This window comes from Zootoca vivipara, chromosome 3, assembly GCF_965207765.1.
Source record: "Zootoca vivipara chromosome 3, rZooViv2.hap1.1, whole genome shotgun sequence".
NCBI lineage: Eukaryota > Metazoa > Chordata > Lepidosauria > Squamata > Lacertidae > Zootoca > Zootoca vivipara.
In genome coordinates, this window is record NC_142586.1 from 52,969,412 (window position 1) to 52,995,826 (window position 26,415).

At 43.1% G+C, this 26,415-nt stretch overlaps 2 long non-coding RNA genes across 2 annotated transcripts; one reads left to right on the forward strand and one right to left on the reverse strand.

The window, feature by feature from the left end:
- Nucleotides 1-3,503: 3,503 nt before the first annotated feature.
- LOC148686249 (uncharacterized) lies at nucleotides 3,504-20,772 on the reverse strand. The gene is made up of 2 exons (XR_015949377.1): nucleotides 20,646-20,772; nucleotides 3,504-3,602 (listed from the first exon to the last, which is right to left on the reverse strand). It is a non-coding gene; the product is annotated as an uncharacterized LOC148686249 (long non-coding RNA).
- LOC148686250 (uncharacterized) lies at nucleotides 15,799-20,778 on the forward strand. The gene is made up of 3 exons (XR_015949376.1): nucleotides 15,799-16,193; nucleotides 18,439-18,563; nucleotides 20,648-20,778. It is a non-coding gene; the product is annotated as an uncharacterized LOC148686250 (long non-coding RNA).
- The last annotated feature ends 5,637 nt before the right edge of the window (nucleotides 20,779-26,415 follow it).

Sequence of the window (26,415 nt, forward strand, 5' to 3'; positions counted from 1 at the left end):
TCTTTATGGTCCAGCTCACAATATGCACATTTTAATGCTATTTTGGCATTAAATATACAATTTTTAGCAAATGAATTTTGCCTAATACAATGTATTTTTCCTGCATCATTTTCACTCACCTTATTACACCTTTAACCTTTTGCTAAGAATCTTAAAAGGCAGGAGAGTTAAAATCTATGTTTCAACAGGTAGCACTAGAAGTGGTCCTTGCTGAGAGTTTTAATTTGGTGAAGTTTGTTTTCTATAAAGTGCTAGAAATGTACAGACCAAACCTAGCCTATGGTAGATTTATTTCATGAAGGAGGGGAATCCATTGAAGAATGTTACAGTGTAGACCAAAATGATCTCTTTTTGCAAACAATGTTTCTTGCAGTTAAGTGCAGTCAAAAAGCGATATACGTGCAGAAGCAGACATTCGTCAAGGGGACCATATTAGGCAAATCTATTAAACAGGAACAGAGTCATGCCTTGTTTTGACATGAAATTGCTCTTTGCTTACTGTTTTATGCAAGAGTGAAAGTGAACTCTTAGACTGATTAATGGGCTGAGATCTTCCAGTTCCGCAGAATATGAAAGAAAGGGTGGCATCCTACTGCAGAATTAACGTCCATCTGTGATGCTTAGGAAATCTGATGAACAGAGCAGCAAAAGAAATATTTGATATGATGGATCTGTTGCAGGGTGTGCTGTTTCCAGAATTAAATGGGTATGGGAAGAATCAACATGTTAACAATTCCCCTACACAAAACACTTTCGCACAAGAAACTAGCATATCAATCAAAAGGCTCGCCGAGAAACATCTCCCTGGCATACTAGTTTTGTTTGTGAAAACAGTATATATATAAGGAAGCAATCCGGCATTCAGTCCCCTACACCAGCAGTTGTGATGGCGCAACCTGGCAATAGATATGTCATAAGGAAGTCCTGATTTTCTGTTTTGTCTCATACTGTTTCAGCCAGAAGTACCGGTATTTTCATGCCCAAGCTTGGTTACCTTTTAAGCAAGCTGCAATCACTGTATTAACAATGAAGCAGTACAGTTTGGGTTGCCAATTATGCTTCCACCAGCTGTACTAGGCAAATGCCCCCACGTAGAGACTTGGAAGGCAAACTGGTCCCCTTGTAAATTACAATGCCCTACTTGTAATGCATGCATTGTACACCAAAAGTAAACACGTTTTGCGAAGACGCCGTATACGGATTATAAAATGATACCTTAAAGCCGACCCAGAGGACAAGCAGCGCATTTAGCCAAAGAGAAAATAAAACAGAAAAGGAGACTGGGAGGAAATAAGAGGTTGCCTGTCACTTGCAATACTCTTAAGAAGAAATGAAGAATGCAGAAAGCAGAGCCATAGCTATGAGGGGACAAGCCGGGTTTTTTGCCCTGAGTGAAGCCTCCAGAAGGGCACCATTGAGGCTCCCAGCCTGTGTGTGTGTGTGTGTGTGTGTGTGTGTGTGTGTGTGTGTGTGTATACGCAAAAGTGCTTGGGGGGTGCCAAACTGGGTCTTTGACCTGGGTGAAATAAACCTAGTTTCGCCCCCACAGAAAGGCAAGCTGTGACAAAGAAGCATTGGCCATTTCCCCCTTGGAAAACATGATGTCAGCATGTATTCAAAGCTGAAAACACTTGACCTAGGAGCATGTTTCTAACATAATTCAACCTTTCAGTTTGCACGTCATGTGAAATGTCTTCTACACTTGCTAAGTTGCAAGGATCCAAGCACCATTTTTGTTTATCATTACGCATTTTACATGATGCAACCCTGGCACAAACCATGATGCTGCTCCCATGCTTACATGGTGTGGCACCTGGGATCATAGCAACAGTGGCAGACCTTGGGTCTTAAAAATTCAGCAGCGCCCTGTGCAACGCCAAAATTCAGTGCCTCTCCCCCCCATCCCCCCACCTCTTGCCTTCTGTTCTTTGTCATTGTTGCAGCACCCCCTGCAGGACTCTTGGCTCAAGGTCCAGTGTGGGCAAACTGGTCGTGCTCCCCTAACTCTATCTCTGTTAGCAGCTGTAACTCAGGCTCCATTTTATATTGTTGAAGGCCTTTTCATCACTGAGAAATAGCAGTGCTGTCTCATGTTTGTTCAATGAGACACAATTCACTATATGTATTCTCATCTATATATTATCCTTCATTTTCTACTGCCAGATAAAGCCACTTTGGTCTACGTTTATGTACTGATTCATTGTAGAATTTAATCTTAGACACATTAACATATAGTTCCTCTCTTTTGGAATTACCACAATATTTGCCTCTTCCCAAGAGTCCAGTGTTGTTTTCTTTTCCCGTATTTCACTGATGGTTTTCCTTAACATGTAAACAAGTTGTGATGCAAATGTTTTATAATATAAAGCCATAAATTCATGCAGTCCTGATGCCTTATTTTATTTCCATGCTTTGATCCCCCCCTTCAGTATATCACTTGCTGTGACTGGTTTGTCTAAATTTTCCTGATCACATAGTATTGAAATATTCCCTTTAAAAATCTATATTGTTTTTCTCTGAATTATCTGTCTGATACAGTTGAGAATATTATTCCAAAGAATTCTGCTTCAATATATTAATTTATCCTCATCTGATGTCCATATTTGAAGGGGGAACACAATAAATTCTTTGAACTGCCCTGAGGCCTCTGGGTATAGGGTGATATAATAATAATAATAATAATAATAATAATAATAATAATAATAATAATTGTTATTTTTTTAAAAATCCCTAAATGTAAATAGTTCAAGGAGAAAAACAAAATGCCATTAAATTCTAAACAGAATCTGGAACAAGGTGTATAGGAAGAAAGCCCCCCCCCAATATTGTGCTCTCCCCCAAATCTCTGCTGAAGCTGTTATTTGCCCTGGAAAGGAAGCTTCTGGCAGCCATGCATGCAGCTCATAGTTGTGCATCTGAATGGTTCCATGCAGTTGGGAATCACTTACAGTGCAATCCTCCCTTCACATTTAGTCTCCTCAGGTGTAAGTTCCATTGGGTTTTATGGAACTTAGTCCCAGGTAAGTAGGAATGGAATGGCAACCTTGCTCTCTTCTAAGTGTGTTTCGGACTGCAGCCTCACTTTGGTACTTGAATGAATTTTCAGAATGTGTCTTTTAAGCTTAAAATGTTGCAGGCAATTCTTGAAAGCTTTTTTTAAAAAGGGCTTTGATGTGGCAAAGTCAGACTGTATTTGTGCCTTAAACTGTTTCTTTCATCTGATGTGGAGTTTGTGAACTGAATGGTGCTTTGCCAAACATGATCTGACTTGGTGACTGCATCAAAGGTGCCAGCTTCCCTAACTATACTGTCTTTGTGCTTTTCAGCTCTTTGAAGAAAGGAGGAAATGGAATGGATATTGGGACATAGTAATTTTCTTAATCTGTCACTTACAGCTGAAATATCAAACACCTAGCAAAGGTAGCGTAAGTTAACATTGAAGAGCTGTGATTTTGTGCCTGATGTCTTCCATTAAACTTTATTACAAGTGACTGAGGCATATATTGAGATTCAGTTTTATTTGAAAGCAAGTGCAGATATTTGCTTCATTCGTTGTAAAGACTGTGTAGCATTTTCATTGCTCAGCCAGAGATATTTTCATGCTGGAAAACAAAAAGAAATATATTCATCGGTAGGGAAAAATATGCCATCTGCATCTCCATCTTTGTCTTCTCCCCCACCAGCAAAATGAAACCAAGTGCCTAGTTATGACTGTTGGCAACATCTTAGTACAAATAAGAAATAAATTCACTCGTGATACACAGTGATGGATTCAGCGTCTCATGTGAAAGACATGCCTTTCAAGGGGACAATGGAACTCTTGACATAGCAGTTATAAGCATCTTGTTTCCTTAATTGGTTTTATTTTGTGATCTGATGGCGTATGAGAGGATGCAGAAGAACTTGAGATGGAATGTGCAGGGAACTAAGGAAGCACTTTCTGGACTGCCACATAAAATGAAACGAAACAGGCTGCAATAGTCAATTGACACTATTGTTATTACTATTAGTATTGTTGTTTAGTCGTTTAGTCGTGTCTGACTCTTTGTGACCCCATGGACCAGAGCACGCCAAGCCCTCCTGTCTTCCACTGCCTCCCGCAGTTTGGTCAGATGTTGGTAGCTTCGAGAACACTGTCCAGCCATCTCGTCCTCTGTTGTCCCCTTCTCCTAGTGCCCTCAATCTTTCCCAACATCAGGGTCTTTTCCAGGGAGTCTTCTCTTCTCATGAGGTGGCCAAAGTATTGGAGCCTCAGCTTCAGGATCTGTCCTCCCAGTGAGCACTCAGGGCCGATTTCCTTCAGAATGGATAAGTTTGATCTTCTTGCAGTCCATGGGACTCTCATGTATTACATTGTTTATTTTGAATATACTGGTTCTTTTAGTTTCCCCCACCCCACCTCAGAAATTGAGATGGTGATAAGTCCCCATGCAATTTCCGGTCTAATATTGCTGACTTGTATACTTGTTGAGAAAACATGAGATAGACTGGCTTCTTCTATATGCCCTAGTCCTAGATGCTACTGAACTGTGGCAGTAGCTCAGAGAATCACTCAAGCAAAACTCCAAGCTATCATGGAGGGAAATTTCATGTACCAAACACAAACAGATTGTGCTACACAACGCATGGGCAGAAATAAGGGAGATGCTGGTACTGAGCCCTTACAGTGCATCTTAAGAGCTGTTCATGATGCTGAGAACTGGGAACTCTCTGCAAACTTTTGTCTCCTCCCCTAGTGAGAAGGGGTCTTTGAGGCAAGCAGTGCTTCCCTCCTGTTTACCCAGGCATTTGATGGCTGAAAGACTGTTTCTGGCAACAGGGAAATTATTAACTGTGACTATTTAAAAAATGTTTTAGATCTTCTTATTGTTTTTAATGTTTTAAATAGGTTTTGATTTTGATTTAAAAATGTATTGTTTCATTGCTTGGTTGTTTGCTACCCTGGGCTCCTTTTGGAGCAAGAGAAGCAAGTTTAAAACTACCACCATAAGCCACTATTTTGCTTTTCCCTCCAGAACAACTACTAAGCTCTGTATTCCTTCTATGGGTGTATTTCATTACTTTAAATTAAAAACCAATCAATATGAGTGAATGAACATTTGCAAACTGATTCAGAAGATTGGGGGGAGGAGAAAAATGGAGAGAGAAATGACAGGTTTGTCCATCCCTAACATGACACACACACCCTGCATAGAACCATCTCTTGATTTTCTCAAAATCCTTACAACCCCCCTCAAAGTTGACACATTTAATCTAATGAACACTTTCCAAACTCGCCTTCAATTTCACTCTAGGGCATGGCAGCTGAGCTGTGGAGAATCTAAACTTTCACCAACCCTATGTCCTCCATGGTGGGGCTGATAGGAGTTGTGGTCCAAAACAGATTGGCAAAGGCCATCCCTCTCTATGATTTAATGCTATTGTTTCCAAACAGATTTTTAAAATTATTTTTCCTTTGCCGTTTCTCCTGTTGATAGCCTTGTATCTGAATTTAACTGCCAATAAGTGTCACTTCTAAATCAGCTGTAAATGCATTTATGGGAATGTTGTGCCAGTGCCTGAAATTTAACACCAGGGAGAATGCCAGACACTGCACCATTTGTGAATTCACGTGAGGGCTGTGGTAGGAAGCAATTCAAGCAAGCAATACATAACAGACCAAAGTGCTGCTTTATGTGCAGTTGGAAACGCAACCACTGTGAATAACAGGAGTAGAGCTTGATGTGAACAGATGTTTGTGTAAATGGACAAAAGATTGTGCTTCCACAAATAATGATTTTTTTAAAAGGAGGCAAGCACTTCTTCATAGTAACAGCTGTACAATAAAAAATGACACTTAGAACTTTTTTAAAAAAAAAAAAATCTGAGGAAAATTCCCAGTATGCCAGACTGGCATGTTCCAAGAATTCTGGACAGCATTTGATGCATCAGGCCCAGTTTCAAAAATTGACTCATATTTCATACTGCCTGTCAAAAAATCATAACCATTCTAGATGGTTAAGTTGTGGATATCAATGATCAACTAAAGCAACCAATCCCATATTGAGATTTTAAATCCCATATTGAGATTTTAAGAATGGCTTTCAAATACATATTTTTTGTTATGGTTTTCATTTGTTCATACTGTCCATTCCGAGTCACCGACCACAGCTGAGACCAAAATATCTCAGCACAGTGTGGGAGTAAAAAGGACTGGGGAGTAAAAAGTACAAAGTGGGTAGGTTCACTGTGTTATGTGAACTAGGCCATTGTCACAGGAATGGCCTCGCTGCAGAGGAAAACTCATAGGAAGTTCCCTTCTACCTAATAGGAACATTGGTCCATCTAGCTCAGTACCATCTACTCTGACTCCCTGAGAGTGCCAGGGATTGACACTGAGTCCTTCTGCATGCAAAGTGGATGTTGTAGAAGTGAGCTATGGACCCTTCCTAACAACAGCTCTCCGTGTTCCCATTGGTTCTAGTAGAGAGCTGAAAACTGACATCATGATGGCTCCGATCTGCTTAGCAAGTCCTTGCCAATGTTGTGATGACTGATGGTCAGTCAAAACATGAAGGTATTGTTAGTCTTTAAAGTGCTTGTTAGTCTTTAAAGTGCTGTTAAGGCTCCAATACTTTGGCCACCTCATGAGAAGAGGAGACTCCCTGGAAAAGACCCTGATGTTGGGAAAGATTGAGGGCACTAGGCGAAGGGGACAACAGAGGACAAGATGGTTGGACAGTGTTCTTGAAGCTACGAACATGAGTTTGACCAAACTGCGGGAGGCAGTGCAAGACAGGAGTGCCTGGCATGCTATGGTCCATGGGGTCACGAAGAGTCGGACACGACTAAACGACTAAACAACAACAAGACTCTTTGAGGTTTTTTGTTTCCATTACTTTCTGGAGGATAGTGGCCAAATCTTCTATGCAAAATGTGGAGGAGCCACCTTCTGACCTTATCATCTTAGTCTTTGGTCTTCTCTCAAATGGTTTTCCAAAATTTCCCTCTGGTCATGGAAATAAGATGTGGAGAATGAGAAGAGTTTAAAGTAAAGCTTAGACCATTGGGTTTGGGACTCATTAGATTTTGCTCCATTTCTGACTGCTATATCAGAATACACCTCAACTGTCCTGGGAAAACCAGGAGATTGGGTGACGTGATTACGCACCGTGATTTTGCCCCCAAAAAGCACTTTTGGGGGACCACAATCTCACAAGGCACCCCAAGCAAAAACACCAGAGTTACATGACTCGTACAGGAGTGCAACAATGGAAAATGGCATCCCAGTTTTACCTTGACATGTTGGAAGGTATGCTATCAGGTATGGAAAGGAAAGCGAGGCTGACATCAGGGTTTAACATCATCAAGCCTCCGGCAGGGCCTCTGCCCAATTGCAGGCAGTGGGGAGGGGTGTGTGACAATGAGAATCATTGACAGAAAAAGCAAGCAAGGGGGCAAGAAGGAGAACCAGAACATATACAGAACATTCTGTATAGCTTGTCCATTCTCTTAGGAAGATGCTACGTAATGAGCTCAGATAGAAATACAGGTCAGTGGGAGACTGAGATAGTAAGGGGGCCAGTGATGCATTACCAAAGAAGAGGATTTGCATTACCCCCAAATCACCAAATTTGCATAAAATGTGCACATAGTGACATATATTTTAGGTGCATATATTTAGACATAGTTATTATAATTTAAATAGAAGTAAAGGTAAAAGGACCCCTGACCGTTAGGTCCAGTCGTGACCGACTCTGGGGTTGCGGCGCTCATCTCGCGTTATTGGCCGAGGGAGCCGGCGTACAGCTTCTGGGTCATGTGGCCAGCATGACTAAGCTGCTTCTGGTGAACCAGAGCAGCACATGGAAACACCGTTTACCTTCCTGCTGGAGCAGTACCTTTTTATCTACTTGCACTTTGATGTGCTTTCAAACTGCTAGGTTGGCAGGAGCAGGGACCGAGCAACAGGAGCTCACCCCGTTGCAGGAATTCGAACCGCTGACCTTCTGATCGGCAAGCCCTAGGCTCTGTGGTTTAGACCACAGCGCCACCCGCATCCCTACCACAGCACTAATACATCTAACTATGAAGATACCAGATGACTTGTGTGTGCCTGCTCAGTCTAGTGAGCAGATGCAACTGATTGTTGATGGACACCTTCCAGGCTCTCCCTATTTATGGCTCTTTATCTTTAAACCAGACCTGGAATGGACAGTCCTGAAATAGAATCTTCAGAAATGAGGATTGTCTTCTGAGAGCCCTTCAAAACAGAGGGCTGTCTTCTGTAAAGAGGCCACACTTTACAGTGGTGAATAATATGGTGGATAAGCACAGGTGGAGGGCACCTTTCAAGCATCTTGCTCAAGAGGTACCAACAACCTAGAATTGGCCTGAAGGAATAAATGGTGAGCTGGCCAAGGTTTATTTTCCCCAGCTCTGTAAAAGATGGAGCTAATTCTCTCTTCCTGGATAAGATTAATCTGCAAATGTTGAGCAGCTGTAGAAGCCAGCCTAGAATCCTAATGTCAACTTTTAAAAAAGATCAATTTAAACATATTTTGTTTTGTTTTTTTTAAAATGTAATGCTGTGCCCCTAAAACCCTTCTTGTCCTTACGTTTCAGTGTGGGCAGGGGAATGTTCCACTTGAAATCTTGAATTCTTTGGGGAAAACACTTGAGAACAAGAGAAACAGAGAAAAGCTAGTGAAGCGACAAGAGCAACTGTAGCGTTTTGGCTCTTTGCAAAGGTTGCTAATCTGATCTCTTGAAAGACAACATTCTCCCCTTTGTTTTCTTTTTAAAGATCTTACCCTGTTTAAAATTCATCCTGCTAAATCATGGCTATTTGTTCCCACTTACCTTCTCAAGGGCATGTTTTTCCAAAGCAATTCTAAAACAAATATTTTCTTCACCAGAGCCTAAAAGTTGCATTTGTCATCTCTGTGCAAAAGGCAATAAAAGCTGGTCGATCACCTATAATACAAATCTGAGACAATACTGAGCTAGATAGAGCAGTGGTTGTTGGAATGTTCAGGGAGGCAGGAGAGGATATATTGTTTAATAATATCCTTCCCAACTTGAGTTAGCATGTTCTATAATTTAGCACAGTAACATTCCCTTTTTAAACTTACACAGCAGATAAGTTGTTGCCAGGCTTGCTTAAGCCTCTAAAATAAATTTCCTGGTAATTCCCCTTTATTCCATCCCTTATACCAGTGTTTCCCAACCAGTGTGCCTCCAGATGTTTTGGGACTACAACTCCCATCATCCCTAGCTAGCAAGACCAGTGGTCAGGAATGATGGGAGTTGTAGTCCCAAAACATCTGGAGGCACACTGGTTGGGAAACACTGCCTTATACAGTCTTGTATAAAAGTATAAAAGAGTTTACTCACACATTCTGTTCACGATGGATCCCAGAAGGCAGACTTGAGTTACAAAATATATACACGTGGAATCTATTCCATAAGGAGATAGTTCCTTTGTCCTTTGGAAGCCAATAGAGCGTCTCAGGCTAAGCACTGATGCTTCTATGATGAAAGCAAGATGGAGGAGAGAGAGATGTGGTGGCCAGCCCTGTGCTTTTGTTACCTGCACAGGTGAGGTCACGCCCACCTCTGGTCACATGTAGAGGAAGTTTGATCCAGCCCAGGAGGAAACACGAAGTTTATCTGCTGGCTGGACAAACATCCCTCTTCATGTCTAAACATGTGACCACTCTAGGAATGTTCTATTTGACTGCTCTGTGTTTCACACCCCACTGTGGTCTCACTCAGTATAAGGCCTGCTACATGCATGAGCCCCATGATGTCCTCAACAATCTGTATGTGAATGCACCACCAGACTTTTTTCAGGCTTCATGTGCATCAAAAGCACCACTTTGAATAGGGCTCAGAAACTACCTGGTAACTAGAGCAAATGTCTTGAAATCCTTGGAATCCAATCAGGCTGCCTGGTGCTCATCAGTAATCAGGCAGCAGCATTCTCTACCCACTGATGTTTCTGAATCAGTAAGAGCAATGCCACATAGAGCACATTAGGGTAATCTAATTTGATAATACTGTACTGGCAGCCCTGCTTGGCAGGGTGGCTGTCGTCAGCCATAATTGTGCCTACGTTTCGTCTTCTTAGTAATTAATTATGAAGTCATAAAAGCACATTTTAGAATTCGAATCAAAGCACAATTTCAATTAATTTTTTTGCACAGTCCATTGTGCAGCATATTTAATGCACAGGGGAACAAGAAACCTCACCCCCTTCTCATTGCTATTCATTAATTATTATTATTATTATTATTTTGCAGTTCTGTATTTTGTGTCTTTGGTTTCTGATGGGATCTATGCCCCCTCCACATTTAATCTGTATTATGCTGTTCCTGCAGCCAAACAGGGGAAGAAAATGTGTCCGGACCTAAGCAGAAACAATGTGTCTCTTCACTGCCCTTTGATATGTAATTATTCAGCTTGAGCAAGCACAGTTGGAAGAAACCTTCCCATTGTTAGTGCCCTGCTGAGAGTTCTTAAAAAGCAAAATAGTGAGCAAAATAGTGAGTAGGGTGCAATAAGATGCCTAAACACCCAGGAGAATTAGAGCCATTCTTAAATTTCGACTTGTAGACCATATTTTATTATCTTTTCCTGTGCTGAGCAAGCCATTCCTAATTAGTTGCGGGCAGCAAAGAGGCAGGACAACAAGAGAGCAGGGGAAAGGAGTGTTTGAGAGTCCACATTGTGCCTTTGAAATGCTAAAACAATATATATTGCTCAGTTTACAGACTAAATTATCCCATTCTCTGAAGTCACGATTGCAAAGTCTCCTTGTGAACTCCATCCTTGAATGCCACTGTGTAACATTTCTTGCAGGGGCATTTGCTAAAAAGCAGCTACTGGGGCTGTCTTTAAAGTAGCAATTACTTAAACGAGGTGTGTGGTGCGGACAGAGCACTTAATTGCTTTAAGGTTATAAACGAGCAGCCGCCTCCCACCATGAAGTTGCTTAATTAGAGACCTTGAAACTTTCTGGAAGGAAGCAGCCAGCAGAGGGGCACCTTCTGCTCTCCCCCTTGGCTGTGCCAAATATCCTGGGTTGCCTTGTCTTTTAGCAAAGTAATTCCCTTATCAGCTGAAGTATTACTTTGTTTTGGGTTCCTCTCTTTTAGATAGCAGCAATCAAAAAAATGGGAGTCTTGTGCAGCTGCTCAAGTGAGGGAGTGTGTGACATGTGTGCGTGTGTTTTTAAAAAGTGTTCCAGATAGTGTCTTCAAAAGCTAGATTTAAAGCCAGGGAAGATAAATGACCACATTCAGCTGCAAGACCTTGGTTAACTGCTTTACATATCAGAGTATCTCCTCTGCTAACGATCTGTGCGGCTGCTGAACCTCCAAATGTGTGCTTATACAAAATAATTGCTTGGCTGCATAGGAGAAACACCCAAAGGCAGAGTGTTTGATTTCTGCTTTTGGCTTAGAAGCATGCACACTCCTTGGAGCATATTCTTTAATGTCCGATCCAGGAAAACAGGTACCCTTTTCTCCCTTCATTTTGCCAGAGCTCTCAGCACACAACAGGACTTTCCCAGCCTGGAGTGCGGTGGGATGGAGAATGGGGACCTGCAGAAGCAGACAAATCTGCGTACAGGGGGGAGGTTCAAAAGGTATCCACATGGTGCTCAGAGAACAATTTGACCTAAACATTGGCAAGACAAATGAGATAGTGTTGGACTTTCGGAGGAAGAGAGGGGAGCTAGCCCCATTGTATATCGGGGGGGGGGGCTGTGTGGAGAGAGACTCTTCCTTTAAATACCTAGGAGTCCATCTTAGTGAAGACCTAACTTGGAAGGTCAATACAGCCCAGGTGGTTAGGAAGGCCCAACAGAGACTTCATTTCTTTACGGTCTTGGGAAATAACAAGGTTGGACAGCAACTGATGATTTCCTTCTATCAGTCCACGATAGAAAGTGTTCTCTCATACTGCATTACGGTGTGGTATCCTGGTTTGACAGCCATGGACAGAGAGTCCCTATGGAGGCTGGTGAAGACAGCCCACGATATTTCAAACCCTGAAAGCTCAACAGGCCCATGCAACACACCATTTTTAGATACATACAAGTGAAACAGCTAGGTGGTTGAAGGAACATAGGAAGAACAGACAATATTAAAACAGGATTGTCTAGTGTCTAATTGCTATGTTTAGAAAATTAACTTTCCTTCCCTTTAAAGCAGGATTGTCTAGTGACTTAATTGCTATGTTTAGAACATTAACTTTCCTTTTCATAGATGATATTCTCAGAGGCTGCCACAAACAAAGGTCAGGTTGGAGACCTCACTGGTGTGATGAAATGCAGGGCAGCATGCTCCAGATGGGAAGGGAGCTCACATTATCAGGATCTCACTGCTGACACACCCATGATAATACATGCAAGACAATGTAATTTCTGCAGCAAGATAAAACAAACCTGTGCATTTGCTGGCAGTTCCTCCCACTCAAACCAGATCATACATTTCCGAGTAACTACGTTTTTGAAAGTCTTATCTGATTGCACTGCTTGTGTGAGGGTGCACCTATGACTCAGAAACTTTATCTACGTGCTAATGTGACTCTAGCTGTGCTAAAAGCAATGAGCTAATTTAGCACAGCCAAACAAGTCATTGCTTACTGTAATTAAGATTCATGCCCTGGTCTTCAATTACATTACTAAAATGATTTACAATAAAATATTTTAAATGCCATCATGAAATACCTTAAAATAAGCTTTAAAAGGCAGAGCCTGGTGGAAGTAGGTGGAGGAACACCACCGCCCAAAACAAAACCATCCCAGCCTGACACAAAAGGAGGCTGGGTTGCAGAGTCATTCCAAAAGCAGACATTGGTGGAATCTACACACATATAAAAACTGTTCTGAAAATGCTTTTTTAAAAAAAGCGTTTTAAAAAATACATTGAATTTTCCATAAGGCTCACCATCACCATCAAGTGTCACATTGTATATTGCACTTAAAACACTCTTAAAACGGTTCATTTGCAGCTGTATAGCTGAGTCCCTTAAAGCCCACCTCTTTCAGCCCCATACACACAATCACAGTCACTAAGAAATGAGGAAGCTTAAAACATCCACAGGCCTCTGCCCAGCATACCTGAAGGAGTGTCTCCACCCACCCCTCATCGTTCAGCCCAGCTCCAAGGGCCTTCTGGCAGTTCCCTCAGTGCGAGAAGTGACAGGGAACCAGGCAAAGGGCCTTCTCGGTAGTGGCACCCATCCTGTGAAATACCCTCCCATCAGATGTCAAACAGATAAACAACTATTTGACTTTTTGACAACATCTGAAGGCAGCTCTTTACAGGGAAGTTTTTAATGTTTGCTATTTTATCTCTTGTTTAATAGTCTGTTGGGATCTGTCCAGAGTGACTGGGGAAACCCAGTCAGATGGGCGGGGTAATAATAATAGTAATAATAATAATATTATAATAATATGCCCAGGGAAGGAGGGAATTCTTTGACTGTCACTGAAAATATGTCAGTGTAGATGCTGGGCAAGTCTCCTTGGGGACAGCATTTGTGATGGGTGGACCACCACTAAAAAGACCCTTTCTTTTGTTTCCACCCTCCAAGCTTCTGACAGATGGGGTACTTGGAGTGGGGGCCTCAACAATGATCCAACAGTGATGAATCACTGATCAGTTTTCCATCTCCAGGTAAGGCTGGAATTGAACCCTACCTAAAATGCTGGAGAGCTGCTGTCAGTCAGTGCAGAAAACATGGTGCTAGATGGACCAGTAGACACAATACAAGGCAGCTTCTTATATCAGGCTTATGTTGGAAGAGACTTTCCATAAGATATTGTGGTCGCGACCTAGCAGAGGAGACCTGGGCCTGAGAGAACAGGGTCTGAAACACTGTTCTGTCTGTCCTAAAACCACTGTGCTGAATTGCCTTGAGGAAGTAATTGGCTCTCATCCCCAGGTTCTCCATCTGCAACATGGTGACCTTTAAAAAACGACAACCCAGCATCCGCACAGGCATGTCACATGGATTCCTGATTTGTTGCGTTTCCTCCAAGGAGCTCAAGGTGGCATACATAGTTCTCCTCCCCAACAACAACCCTGTGAGCTAGGTTAGGCTGAGAGTGAGTGACTGGCCCAAGGCCACTGTACTTCATAGCTGAGAAGGGGACGTGAGCCACGGTCTCCCAGGTCCTAGCCCGATACCCTAACCACTACACCACTGTTAAACAATGAAATGCTTTATGGGCAGTCGCAGATCAAACAGTAGCATGCTTTTGAATGCCAATTATCTTGTAGTCAAAATTACTACAAAAGCCTTTTCTTTTTAGCTGGGAAAAAATCCAGTGCTTTCTGATTGGATTAGTTTTTAATGACGGAAAAGGCTGTCTTTCATGAATAGCAGATTGTAAGGTAATTCTTCGATGCCTATAATAACGCTGATTTTCCCTTGCCTCATAGAAGAAATCTGCTTCAGATTTTATTGCTGAAGCAAACATCCGTTTGCGCTGCTTTTTGCAAAATTGCATTCCTTTCCTTTTCTTTCTTTTTCAAAGTGAGGAGGACGTAGAACACACCTGCACCACCTTATTAAAGTGCTGGTCCTTTTGAGTGAAATGTGGAAAATACTGAATTCCACTGAAACAATGCCTTTCCTTTATAATCCAGACCCCTGCCCAGTGTGGCAATAATATATTACAAACTGTGATCTGGAAATGAAGTGTCAGACTGCTGCAGCTCTTGCTGTCACTGTCGGGGGGCTGGAAAGCAGTGGAATCACACACATGTGGCCTGCAGGCTGCCTCCTTGGCCCAGCGCAGCCAATGACCAACTCTCAATAAAATGCTGACTGCTGGACATCTCTTGGCCAGATAATTGGAAGCAGAAGGACCCAGGCCTTTGCTGCCTTCCTTTCAGTCCCAAAAGCCTGCTCTGTTACAATTTGTGCAATCTTGGCTACAAGACCTGCACACTTACTTGGGAGACTGCCCACGGAAATCAGTGTGTCTTCCTTCTGACTAAACACCCATACATTTGAGCTTATTTCTCTTGCCTAGTTGGATGATATAATGAGAGGAACTGAAGCCCTCACTCAGGGGCAGGCAACACAGCACCCTCCAGGTGCTGCCGAACTACAACTCCCACATGTGGGGTAGCATTCCTGTTATGATAGGACAGGCACCTGCTCTCTGCACTTTTTGAAAAATACCTGAAGATGCTTTTGTTCTAACAGGCTTCCTCATCTGGATAAATTAATTTTTCCCATGAGTGTCCCCTTGTTAGGGTCTCAGTCCCGTTTGAAACGTATTTGTCGCTTTTCTGTTTCAAAATGTTTTTAATTATCTCTTGCGTAAATCTCCTTGAGATGGTGGAATAGAAGGCAATTCATAAGTCAACAGTAATCATAATAATCAACATCTGCCATGTTGACTGAGGCTGATAGGAGTTGTAGTCCATATGGATGGCACTACATTTGCTACCCCTGACTTAAATATGTGGGGCACTGGGAGCAGATAGTATAAGTCAAGATCCTCCTGCAGCCACAGGAAGATGAGGGAGAGACACTGAACACAGCCTGTGCATCTTCACCCAACATGTCTGGATCATACAAGATCCTCCTTGGACTACACTGCAGTAGTTTAAGGTTGTGCAAAGTGGAGCTGCCCTTGAGGGGTTTGGCTCCACTCTAGAACTGGTTACAGGCGAATCATGGGGAAAAGGGGAAGGAGAGAGAGAGAGAGAGAGAGAGAGAGAGAGAGAGAGAGAGAGAGAGAGAGAGAGAGTTGGAACTGTTGGGATGTGAAGAAGGAGCAGGAGGAGGAGGAGGAGGAGTTTGGATTTGATATCCTGCTTTATCACTACCCGAAGGAGTCTCAAAGCGGCTAACATTCTCCTTTCCCTTCCTCCCCCACAACAAACACTCTGTGAGGTGAGTGGGGCTGAGAGACTTCAAAGAAGTGTGACTAGCCCAAGGTCACCCAGCAGCTGCATGTGGAGGAGCAGAGACGCGAACCCGGTTCCCCGGATTATGAGTCTACAACTCTTAACCACTACACCACACTGGCTCTCGTGAGAAGAGAACATGCAAATCCCCACTTATTTGGAGCCCTCTGAATCTCTTTTCTGGACTTTGGGCTCACTGGTGTCCTCTTTGGGCTTTGGGGAGGGTCTCCTCCTGAGCCACAAGGACTTTCCAGCTCTCTCCTGCCATTTCAGGTTAGAATTTATTTATTCACTTACTTCCTGGCATCTCGCATATACGTGGTCATGCGCGAGTTGATCACGTGCAAGTGGGGATGCCTATACTCCATTAAACCTGATGGTTGACAAATCTCCTCCAGTACAAATAATCTGAAAGGGCTCCTAAGGGCTCCACAAACATACCCAAGAACCATCAAAGTTGCACAATTGCTGGTGTCACTACACTATCAGTGGCTCCCACTTGTATTTTTTTGTTTTCAAGCTGCACTGCCACTGACAAAGCTGGCCCCACTAGGACATGGCATGTTGCTCTGTGAATTTATTTTTCATTCAAGGGGGAATGCCTTCGCAAAATCCATTTCTTCCCCCTAGCGGCAACACTGCTACAGAACCTGCCACTGCCAACAAATTTGAGAGGGGTCAGCTGAGTCACAGAGAAGTCATGGTGGGTTGTATCCAGCCCACAGGCCTGTGGTTCCCTGCCCTAACATACAAGCAAGCTGAGCAAACGCCGCGTCAACTTTCCAATAAACCACATTTCTGATAGGCTTGTGGCTTGAGAGGAGGATTACACAAGGGTAAAGCATGATTAAAAAAATATCAGAAAACTTTCCTCACTCCCATGAAATTTTCAAGGTAATATTTGTGGCTCCAGAAATGCTGTGAATTTCTTTTTTCATAGTGTCCAGTCCAGTCAATCATAAGCAAAAATGAAAGCATCTACAAAGTAAAAATATAATTATGAGCGAAACATTCAGTCACATGTTCCCATACTTCTGATGCATATAAAATCAGTAGGTATAAGGTACAAAACAACACTTTCGCATCATGAGCAGGTTAAAAATAAATGTGCTCCCTTTTGAAAAGGCAGAAGTCAATGTACTTCATTGTGATGAGTTACCTTTCCCACTGCATATAAATTCAATATTATTTTCATATAAATGTTATAGAAATGATAACTAATCATTGTCATTACTATGAGTAGATATAGATTGCTAAACTTTTCTGGTTAAACATAAAATGGCGGGCATAGAGTGTGGCGCAACACAAAATGGCTGCTGCAGCTTATGAAAACAGAAAAGAAGTATTCCTGCAATAAGAGAAAGGAAAAAGAGTAATGGAAGACATGACAAAATTTATGAGGGACTTTACAGTAGCTGGCTTGTAATGTTTAGTTGTTACTGTTAGTTTCAGGTTTTTTTTTTACTGGATGTATTTTAATATTTTTGATACACTTGTATCCAGCATGCATGTATGTATATTCAGTATATGCAGTGGTACCTCGGTTTACAAACACAATTGGTTCCAGAAGTCTGTACTTAACCTGAAGCGTACTTAACCTGAAGCGAACTTTCCCACTGAAAGTAATGGAAAGTGGACTAATCCGTTCCAGACGGGTCCACGGAGTACTTAACCTGAAGCGTACTTAACCTGAAGCGAACTTTCCCATTTAAAGTAATGGAAAGTGTATTAATCCGTTCCAGACAGGTCCGCGGAGTACTTAAACTGAAAATACTCAAACCGAGGCGTACTTAAACCGAGGTATGACTGTATATCCAAATAAATCTATATCTCCAAAAAAAGCATGACCCCTCAATGAGCAAAAGCACCTACATCAGCCACTACTTCACTTCTTCAGAGAGAAGCTCTTTGAAAATTGCCTTTGTTCAGGATTGAAGAGTGTCCAATCTTGGCACTCCATTAAATGCAGGCTTCTTTAAGGGAATGTGTTCAATGGATGAGAGGCCAAGCCAGTGCAAACAGGAACTGCACAGAAGAGGAGATGTTTTCTCCTACACTGTGCATTTTTTAGGGGATATTTTCTGAGACCTTTCACGGGTGCCAAAGAAAGTACTGGTGCCCATGGGCACTGTGTTGGCGACTCCTGCATTGGTGTCTACCTGTGCCAGTAAACGAAGAACTAGATTGTAAACTATCCGTAGCTCAAGCCACCCCCCTCCACCTCATATCATAAGAGAGCTGTGACTGTGGTAATGAACAAGCGGCTGGGTGCAGTGAGTTCTCACACCAAGGCCACCAAGGCCTGTCGTCACATATACTTTGTACGCTTACAAAACCAACCACTCTGTCATGTTTCCAGAATGCTATGACGCTAACCACTCTAAACCACTCTCAGTGACCTGTGTTCACACCATTATAGTGTAATGCTGCACAATTTATTTCAGCCCTCCCATAATTACATTTCACCGTGAAAGAATTTTGCTTTCTCTCAAGGATTTCCCTTTAACTTGCTTCACAGGGTTTGCTTGCAAACTACGTACCTGCTGGAAATCGTGTGTGCCAGCTTGGAAATACTTTTCCTGAGCTTTTAAGCTGCAAAGAAGAATGACAATATTTCGGCGCAATCAAGCAAGAGAGGGGAAGGTTTGTGTTTGTTTCGTGAGTTTCCAAGACACCAAGGGGGGTGGGGGAAGGATGTACCACAATATAAAGTTTTCAGATTTCTTTAGCATGAGGGAACAATTTCCAGCTGTCGGGAGATTCTTTATTAACTGATGGCTTTATATCACCTGATACTTCATCCCTGTGCTTTCATAAATCATCCCTCCAGTGCAACATGAAGGGGGCAGCCTCCTGGGGTCTCCCCAGATCTCTTTTAAATGAAAAAGGGTTGAGGTGTTTGTTATGTAGCAGAAAGGGAGATATGAGCCAGAAGTTAGTCTTTACAAAGGGCCTAGTTGGGCTGCCAGACAGTCTGAGGAAAACAACACCCCGTCCTCAGCCATCTTGCTTTTTTACATGCTGATTCCCCGACCCCTTGAGATTGTCAAGAGTGGCAGAGAAAGGGCGAATAACAAGGGACAAATCTGTTTTGTATCAGTTCCAACCCCCTTGAATCGGAGGTTCTCGGATTAAACGTAATCCCATGCCAAACAGGCCCAGCTGGCATGGATATTATCATCTCTGCTGTTAAATATCCAAAGCCTTACTCGTGTCCTTGGATTAGAGATGGAAATTCCTCTGGAAAGCGCTCTCTTCCCTTGGTATTTCCGTGGAAAATACCACCGGATTACCAGCTGTCCTGAAAAATGGGGTGGGGGGGTGGGATGGAGAAAACTGCATTTTCAATTTATTTCCTTTCAGACATTAGGGGGCACTTTGGTCTTAACAGCAGCCTGCTGTTGACAAGGAAACCACTCATTCTGCAGCATTCCTGCAGCTAACTAATCGAGGGGAGAACCTGCTTGGGACTCTTAGCCTACTTCCAAATCCACAGCATTAAATTCTTTAACTTGCGTACCACAACACTACCCATGAAACAAGTTGGGTTTTGTGATTCCCCCCTTCCTTTAATGAAGGATTTGCAGGCTTCCCCCCGCCACCACCTTCTCTCCATGGCAGTAAGCCTGGACATTTTTGTCTCCGATCCATCATAAACACTTAGCTTTCCAGCTACCCACATTCCCGCTCTTTGAAAGGCAGTGGGTACATTTTGGCAAAAAGCCCACTTTAGCTCTCTTGCCAAAATGTAGGCACATAAAGCATTATCTATTGAGGTTAGTCTTATCCAACCAGAATCAAAGAACATCTATTGTTGTTTTTGCTATTCATGAAGTGGGGGAGACATAAGACCCTATCCCTTCTTCTGCCATGGCCTGTGTACCAACCAAAGTGAGGATAAATGGCCCTTTTTGCCTCTCAAGGCAATTCCTCCTTCCTCTGCCTTGCTGTTCCCTGAATTACATAATCTTACTTTTCTACTCAAATAGGCTTTTTGCAATTAATGCTTAAGGCTGCAACCCAAAATACACTTGCATGGAAGCAAACACCATGGGGGGGGGGGTTAGGCATGTATAGGACAGCACTGTAAGGCAGCAGATTTTCTATATGTCTCTGGCAAGGGGGTACAGCAGGGGTGGTGACCTTCTCGCCTATGGACCAAAATTGGTCTGGTAGAGGTTCCAACTTGGCTGGTGAGACAATTCCTCACAAACCATGCCCAACCGCTCCATGCCTGACATCATATGAGAAATCAGGTGTGGGGTGACCAACATGGTGACAAAGGAGAAAACTGAGAGCTTAAAATGAGGTCTTTTGCCAGAGTAAGAAGCGCACCCACCACCCATTAGCTGGGAGCACACCTTGCTCCAATAGCACAAAGTGGTTTGCATTGAAGCCTGCGAAAATGGAGCTTTTTTTCTGTAGCTGCTACAGAATAATAGCAGCATCACTGTATGTTTTTATTTGACTTCAAACATGCTCTGCATGGCATCCATGGGCACATATGCACATAGAGTGCTCTGTTGGAGAGAGAGGTTTGGGAGAGATATCCTTACTCTCTCGGAGCAAAGTTAAGCACAATGGTGATTGCTCCAAGCACATTAAAATGTGGCTAGATTTACATCTGCCTTCAACCAGTTGTAAACAAATGTTCCTCACAAAAATATATAGGCTAGAATAAATCACAGACACTTAGCTCTGCAAATAAGTGAATGTTTTACTTACAGATTTTCCAGATGTAACAGTAAACAAGTCTCCACCCGCTGGCAGCAAAACAAAGAAGAAGAAAAGTTCCAAAAGACTTAAAAAGAAAAGTACTTGGTTTCCTTACAAAAAGGATCATACAATTTTGGGGTTAGCAAGGATGCAGGCTATAAACTCTCCTTTTAGAGCAATTCAGTTCACTTGTAGGAGTCATGGCCACATGGCTTCTTGCTTGTTCCAGGAAGAGCAAAGAGACTCAGGAGCAGAGGCTACTGCAATCATGCTAACCCACATCTGCTAAACTCACGGCTTAGGCTAACTCTTTCATGCATGCAGGTGTCAGTCAGTAACTGCATATTACAACAAGGCCTTCCCTGTTGCCCACAGTTGCCTCTCCTCACTGTTGAAAAAAGCATTTGATTATAGCCAACAGACTAGACTGTGGCATGTTTCTCTCCAGTTTGCAAATGTGCCCACAGGCCCAAAACAAGTTGGTGACCCCTCTTCCCCTCTTCTGCAGAAATTCAGCAACACAAAAACAGAAAAAAAAAGCTTATGAAGAAAGAATCTGATCTTGAAACAAATTCCTGGGAAAGAGGACGGGGCCAAAACAGAGAAAATGCTGGTTTTTTAAAACCCCAAACCAAACCTTTTTAGAAGTGCCTGCCAGAAAACTTTTTTTTAAAGTAAACTGCATAAAACATCCACAACAAATGTCTAGTTTCTCCAGCTAGAGTGGCAACCTAGCCCCATCTTCAGCATTGGCCTTTTCGCACACCAGCTGTGAAATGTCACAAACACTTGCCAAATGCCTACCCGGGCTGATGTGTTATATATATTTATCCCTCTGGGAGAGCACTGTTATGAGGACCCAGCTCTGACAGCCCGCTAACAGAGCTCAGAATCTGGGGGTTGAGTAAAACAGGCAGAAACCATAAACAGAAGGGTGCTAGTGCAACCAAGAGGCAGGACTTCTTTTAATTTGGGCTTTGACCTGATTCATGGGGGCAGAGCAGAGATGAGATGATCAAGATACCCTGACCAACATTAACAATACAGATTTTTAGATGAAGAGGAGTCTTAGCTCTTCAATTCTGTATGTAATAACTGCAGCTGATGTATACATTTTATATGTATTTTTTGAAAAGGTAGAAAGGGGAATTCTAAGTTGTCATATACCTGCTTTTTGCCGCTTGACTTTCACTCATTTTCTGTCACATTCTATTGCTGTTGTGTACATAGAATGTCTTTCCTGCAGAATATGGCAGAAAAGGAATAAGTCAGACTCTATGTTGTATTACAGATGCTTACCTGCTAAGTGAACTGTTTAAACTGTTATTTCAATAGCTGGATGTACACTGGTTTCATGCTGGCTTTTTTTGTGGAACAGGAATAAATAAAGACCTTTGAACTGAGTCTGAAGCAAGCTCCCCCCCCCCCCCCGGGCTGCCCCAGGCAACCTGTTTGTTGAACATTCAACTTGATTTGTCTGCAGAGAAGTTAGATGAATCGTAGAATTGGAAGGGACCCCAAGCATCATCTAGTCCAGGCATCCCCAAACTTCGGCCCTCTAGATGTTTTGGACTACAATTCCCATCTTCCCTGACCACTGGTCCTGCTAGCTAGCTAGGGATCATAGGAGTTGTAGGCCAAAACATCTGGAGGGCCGCAGTTTGGGGATGCCTGATCTAGTCCAACCCTCTGCAATGCAGGAATCTCAGCTCCATCATACATGACAGATGACCATCCAACCTCTGCTTAAAAATCTCCAAGGCAGGAGAGTCCACCACCTCTCATGGGAGTCTGTTCCGCTGTCTATATAATGTTGGCTATTTAATGAGCATTCATTCTTATTCGTTTGTGGGGAGGTCAGATGCTGCTGCATCTAAGCAAGTCTTATCCCACACTTTCCAGTGCATTTTCCCATTGCTTTCCTTACTGTATTACAAAACATCTGATCTCTGGGGGAATTGGGATTGTTGTGTAAGACCTGTCAACCAATCACGGTTGTGGAACCTGAATTTGCCAGACTGTGATTGAATCCCACCCTAAAATAACCACAGTTTGGAAGTATGCCTGTTATGCTCATGACAGTTTCAGTCACGTGCAGACATCTAGGTGCTGTGAATATGGCAGAGGGACAAGACAATATGCTCAGCGTGGTATAGTGGTTAAGAGCGGTAGACTCATAATCTGGGGAACCGGGTTCGTGTCTCCGCTCCTCCACATGCAGCTGCTGGGTGACCTTGGGCTAGTCACACTTCTCTGAAGTCCCTCAGCCCCACTCACCTCACAGAGTGTTTGTTGTGGGAGAGGAAGGGAAAGGAGATTGTTAGCCGCTTTGAGACTCCTTCGGGTAGTGATAAAGCAGGATATCAAATCCAAACTCTTCTTCTTCTTTTTCTCATAGACACCAAGGCTCCATGCAGTCTGGAGCCCCAACCCTGAATACTAGAAAAGGGCATTTGTGTTAGCCAAATCTAAGAGTCCTAGCCAATTTATAAGCACAGAAGTCCTGAGGTGATTTGTGACATTACTGATGGGATTGTACTTGGAGTAGCAAAGAGGACAATTCCTTGTGAGTGTATGCAGGGTCACTGAGTAGAGGGAAAGACCATACTATGGAAGAAGCTGAAGCTGAAATGATGCTGCTTGGAATCTGATTTTTTTCTATCCTCATATCGTCCTCTCCATCATCCAAGTTGCACATTTGCATTAACAAAACAAAACCCCACAGATACAATCAAAGGTTATAGGGAAGAAAAATGCTATAGGGCAAATGGTGTTTGGAGGACTCCAGTTGCTTGTTCCATGTTGCTTGAAATTTGCATGTTGGAACAAATTCAATAGAAAATTAATTGGTCAGAAAATTTGTATGGAGATGAATGACTACGAGGAATCGAATAAACTACTCTGCTGACAGCAAGCAAACAAGCTTTATGCAGGGCAATTGCACTGTGTGGGCCACACATCATGCTATCCACTCTCTTAGCACAGGAACAATAGACCGCTTGTTTCACCAGCTAATCAACTTAGAAGCACACTCATGTTGACAATCAAGGCAATACATTTGTTTTTCTGAGTCTGTTTGTTGTGAATTACCCAGTGCATACCATGATGTGCATATTTCATCTGCAGCTTTTGATGTGGGGTAATTTTCTTAATTTCCAGTGATGGCTGCCAAACCCAGAGTTTCTGTCATGCTCTCTTTTCTGCCCTCTTTCCTCTGTGCTCACATCGGTCCCTTGCAAAGTTGCAGTGGAAGACAAGACCCTGTGGGTCTCCCACACAGTGTGCAAGACAAGGACAGGGACCTGTACACAGCAGAGTTGGGCACCTGCTCAAATTTTCCCCTTGAAAATCAGTCAGACACTTGAAATTGTTCAACTTGGGAGGTGTTTAACACACACTATTTCCTGCCTCTCTGAAAAAGGAGGGGGAGAAAAAAAGACACACACAAACTTGACTAGGCTGTTGGTGTCTAAAAGAAAGGCAACAGAAACAACAGTGACTAATAAAAATGCACTTTCCGTGAAGGTGCTACTGCATAGTTTGGGGGTGCTCCTGGATCCAGTTTTCTCCCTGGAGGTGCAAGAGTCCTCCGTTGTTAGGAATACTTTTTACCAACTTGAGCTGGAAAGACAGCTATGGCTATTCCTGGATTGGGATAACTTGACCAAAGTTTTGCCCATGCATTGGTAACCCCATGCTTAGATTACTGCAATGCACTCTTTGTGGAACTACCCAATGATGCAGGTGGTGCTAAACCACTGAGCCTCTTGGGCTTGCCGATCCGAAGGTTGGGGGTTCAAATCCCTGTTGCTCTGTCCCAACTCCTGCCAAGCTAGCAGCTCAAAAGCACGCCAGTGCAAGTGGAGAAATAGGTATCGCTGTGGCGGGAAGGTAAACGGCGTTTCCATGCGTTCTAGTTTCTGTCACGGTGTTCAGTTGCACCAGAAGTGGTTTAGTCATGCTGGCCACATGACCCGGAAAACTGTCTGTGGACAAACACCGGTTCCCTCGGCCTGAAGCGAGATGAGCGCTGCAACCCCATAGTCGCCTTTGACTGGATTTAACCATCATGGGGTCCTTTACCTTTTTTATCCAATGACTGCAGCTGGAGCTTGTGGGATTTGCACTGGCTGCCAGTCTAATACTACGGGGCCATAATTTGAACAAACCGCCCATTTAAAGTTACCTCCAGGCTTCAACATTGTGTGTACTAACTGATTGGACTAACCCTGTCCAGAACTGTGCCTCCAGATTGGCCAAAACTATGTCCCTCCTCCTCCTCCTCCTCCATAACCCTCCTACCCTACCTTCCCCCCCCCTTTTGTGTATAACCCTGGGCAGTGCTTTTTTTCTGGGGGGACGCGGAGGGACGCATACCCCTAAACATTTTGTGAATCTAAGTCTGGCCTCATTGAGGGGCAGGATTTCAATATGAATAGGAAAATGAGAGTACCCCTAAACATTTTTTAAGGGAAAAAAAGCACAGACTATGGGGGTGTCAAAGTGCCTGCTTGCTGATCCCTACAGAAAATACTCAATGCTGCACCATGTTATGGTAATAGCGTAGTTTCTACACTGTGCGTTCCCCATAATGCAGGAGCCATGTTTTTTCCACATGAACACACTGTTTGGAGCCATGATTGGCTCTCTTTCTTCAGCATGTATATTCTGCTTACAAGCGGGACAGGGCTGAGCGCTGGGGAGTAAGAGTATTGTAAAATACTGAATTTGACATGTTTGTTGCCACCTACTGGCCAAAATGCAGATTAGTTTAGCAATACATATAGGATTGAGCATGCTAGTTCAGTTCAGTTCCCCACCAGCCTCCTGGATGGATGTCAGGCTGGGAACGTGTGAACTCTGAAAAAACAATCTACTCTACTCCCACACTGTAGCTGGTATTTCTGCTGCAATTCTTTCTCCTGTACCCTTTCCCCTTAGAGTTCCAGAAACGTCCATAAAAGAAGAAACAGCACTTCAGAATATCTGAGGAACCATAACAAGAGGGTCATGTGCATCCTCATCCACACAAGAATGCTCAGGATCCTTCCTCACAGAAAGGGGAGCAAATATTCACGATAACTCAGAATACTTCACTCGTTTTCTCCATCCCACCTTTCGGGACAAGAGTAGCAAAATAGAACATAAATACCAAGGCAAGGTTGTTGGCTCCTAATATAAAGAGCTGGAGATAATTGAGAACATTGTTTCTGCCCATCAAAATTTGGCAATCGCTTTACTGTTATTGTTTCTTGTTATTACAAAAGGAAGGCACCAGCACAGTGTAGATGAGGTGAAAGTTTTGCTCTGGATAATGTATCATAACTTTAGTGCTGAGATGGGAATGCGACGAAAGTTAAAAGAGATAAGAAAAAAAACATTTCCTGGAAATGCAATTGTTTTGTACGGAATTCTTTAGAACACACTCACACATCTAAAATGAAGACAGATTACGGGCAAGCTTTGCGCAGTCATTATCATCACTCTTAATAATTAAAACAAGAGATCTGAACACACAGGCACACTCCAGACTTAACAAAACTATAAGTGAAATCATGCAGCCTCCTAGTTTTGGGGATGAGGTGGTGGAAGGCGCTTGACTGCGAATGGGAGGGGGTTAATGTGGGGAAATTGTGGCTGGAGCACTAAGCACCCCTTCTTCCTCCATACTGCCTTTCCACATGAAAACACACACAATCCCAAATCTGCTTTAGTTTACTACCTGAAACTGATCATCAGGGCCAAATATGGGCAAGTTTGTGCCCCTAAACGCTGCTAT